Source organism: Rousettus aegyptiacus, unplaced genomic scaffold (genome assembly GCF_014176215.1).
Source record: "Rousettus aegyptiacus isolate mRouAeg1 unplaced genomic scaffold, mRouAeg1.p scaffold_m13_p_14, whole genome shotgun sequence".
NCBI lineage: Eukaryota > Metazoa > Chordata > Mammalia > Chiroptera > Pteropodidae > Rousettus > Rousettus aegyptiacus.
Genome location: NW_023416289.1, coordinates 52,548,749 through 52,551,433, shown reverse-complemented (window position 1 = coordinate 52,551,433; position 2,685 = coordinate 52,548,749). Strand labels below are relative to the sequence as shown.

Here is a 2,685-nt window from a genome sequence, read left to right as displayed (position 1 = left end):
AGAGCCACTTCCCAGGAAGGCTCGTGACAGGCGGGTGATGGTGATCTCTGGAACTGGAGGTTACCGCAGCCCCTCGTGGCACTGGAGGTGGGCAGGCCCATTTCTTTCTTTCTCCCTACACCAAGCAGTCCTGTTGAGGGATGCTGGCATTAATCTTCACTTCTTTCAAGGGAAGGAGCATCACGGCCCTCTCTCTTCCAAGACAGAAGCTCTCTAACGACAGCCCTGGAGAAGCTTTAAGTGAGTACAGACCTTCCCTCCCCCCCTCCCCCCACCCCCGGTCAGTGCGTTCTTGGTTCTTGGCTGGAGGAGATGCTGGGCGTGGGCAGACACTTGATCATGACAATACTGTCAAGAGCCACCTCCGTTAGTGGCCCCATGTGTGCCAGGGTTTCAGCGGGACCATAAGCCTCAGTGCTAGACTATAAGCCCTTCGGTTTTAGGGGTTATGTCTTGGCTCTCCTAAAGCATAGTCATGCTTAAAATAAGGGCTCGACAAATGTTTGAACTGACTCCTACCGGCTAGTATTGGGACACGTCTCTTAAGGTCCTCTTTACGGTGATGGCTCTAGCCTGGGCCCTCCCCCACCTCTGCCTTCCAAATGCTTCATGTTCCCCAGCTCTCCTCACAAAAGATAAATGGAGGCCCAGTTAATCGTTACCATGGTTATGTGGAGTGGCCACACCAGAGGATCCCTATCACCCATTACCGTCAGAAAGAAAGAGGAGGGGCTTGGAGATCATTGTCAGGACGGAAACCATGGAAACGAGCGTTGCTAAGGGGATGGCTCTAAATTCAGAGGTAAGAAACTAGAAGTGGAAAGAGGGAGTCAGTGGGCTCAAGGGAAGGTCATTTTTGTTCGGGGTACGTTTCCCTGAGACTAGAGCAGCCTCTCTTGCTACTTGGATTTCCCCCCAACCCAGAGAGAGTTTAGAAAACTGGGGCCTATGGCCAGGCTCAAGTCCTGCCAGGAAAGAGCCGATGAAAAAGATCCTACTCTATCTCTGAACCCTACCTCTTTGCCAACTGGTGTCTGTGCCCGACCCTGGGAAAGAAGAATGAGCAGAAGGGTCCCCGCTCTCGCGGCGAGCTTACAGCAAGATTCTCTCTAAGCTCTTTGGAACACATCGTAGTTTATCTATCACCACGTGAAGTTTACCTGAGGGATCCCTGAGGAAGGCGTGTTTTCCTAGGAATTCTAAGGTCCCTAACCCCGCTGGTTAATGCCTTGCACCTCAGTTAGCCTGGTTCTCTCGTGTTAGCACTCGGGGCTTTGTCTGAGGCCACACACCAAGGGTGAGGTGCCAGCTCTTTCTCAGCAGTTATTATTCTTGCTATTTTCAAGGAAAGAAAAGACGACAAATTCCTCTCTCTTCTTTGGTTGGTTGTTTTGTTTGTTTGTTTGTTTTTTAGGGGGGTGTCCTCAGCTCCCTGTGGCTTAGGGTTGAAGAGCCAGCACCCCACTGGGGAGTGGGGAGAAGAGGGTCTTAGTCTCCTTGGGAGGACCCCTCTCCCATACGTCCTCCACGGGTGAACCTGGCTTTCTCAGGCCCGCCGTCTAGGGCTGACGGCTGGAAGGGGGCCTCGGGGCAGGCGACTGCCAGTCTTCTTCCTATCCCTCGATAAGTCTCCAAGCAAGCTCTTCCCTACTCTGGAAGGATGGAGGGCCGGGCCACAGAGGACGAGTTTTCAATTAAAACAGAGAAAAAATTAAAAGCAGCACCAATAGGGGAGAGTAATTATCCTTCAGCTGCTGCAGAAACACAATTAGGGCCATGCTCTCTGAGCCACCAGGATATTGTGGCTTTTGCTAATTAGGAAGCGGATGTGTTCTTCCAGTGCAATTAGAGGCCGGCCCAGGCCTCAGGCCTGGCCTCTCCATCAGGGCCCTGCGCTGGGAGAGCTAACCAGGGAGCCCAGTGCTGGGCCTGGGGGGACTGGGGACACCAAAGGACCGGAGCCCACCCCTCCCCTGCCCACAACCGTGGGTCCGCCTCCTCTGCTTTACACTATGCTTGCCCCAGCACCCCCACTTCATTCCGCTCGGTGGGCGCTGAGAGGACCTGAGAGGACCGTTACCACGAGACAGGACTGTAGACCTGCAGGCGGTGCAGCGAGGGGACCTGGGAGAGAGAGGTCACCAGGCCCAGGAGCTCCTCCTCTGCCCCCTCTCCGGGACAGCACAGTGTTAATGATTAACGAAGGGAGGTGGAGAACGGAGCCACCTCCCTGCCTCCCCCCCCTCCAAAAGCCAGAGCTCCTTATTACTAAAGGAAGTATGTTGCACTCCAGGAAAAAAATAAAATAAAATAAAAATAAGCACTCACCCCGCATTTTGAGAGGAGGCGCTAGAGAGCTGGGGGGAGGGGAGGGGAAAGGGGAGGGGGAGAGGGGGGCCTGGGCAGTGGGGGCGGCCAGCGTGGACCTGGGCGGCCTGCCCCGCCTGGAAGACCGGTGATTTTGTTGTTGTCTCTCTGTTTCAACAACAAGTCCCAGTCTGCCACGCGGTGCGGGCCCTGGCAGCGCGGGCGGGCGCGGGCCGGGTCTCCTTTCTGCTTCGCATTCCTGTGTTCCCATCGAGGACTTCCCTGTCTCCTAGGTAACGCCTGTGGAAACCACCCTGGACGCCCCCGGGCAGCACGACGCCCCAGGCGGGGTCTTCAGAAGCCAGGGCAGACAGGGGG

At 55.6% G+C, this 2,685-nt stretch overlaps 1 long non-coding RNA gene across 1 annotated transcript; it reads left to right on the top strand.

Moving 5' to 3' along the window:
* Positions 1-2,685, top strand: LOC107514183. Its single transcript, XR_001597716.2, has 4 exons — positions 1-87; positions 171-240; positions 621-802; positions 2,601-2,685. It is a non-coding gene; the product is annotated as an uncharacterized LOC107514183 (long non-coding RNA).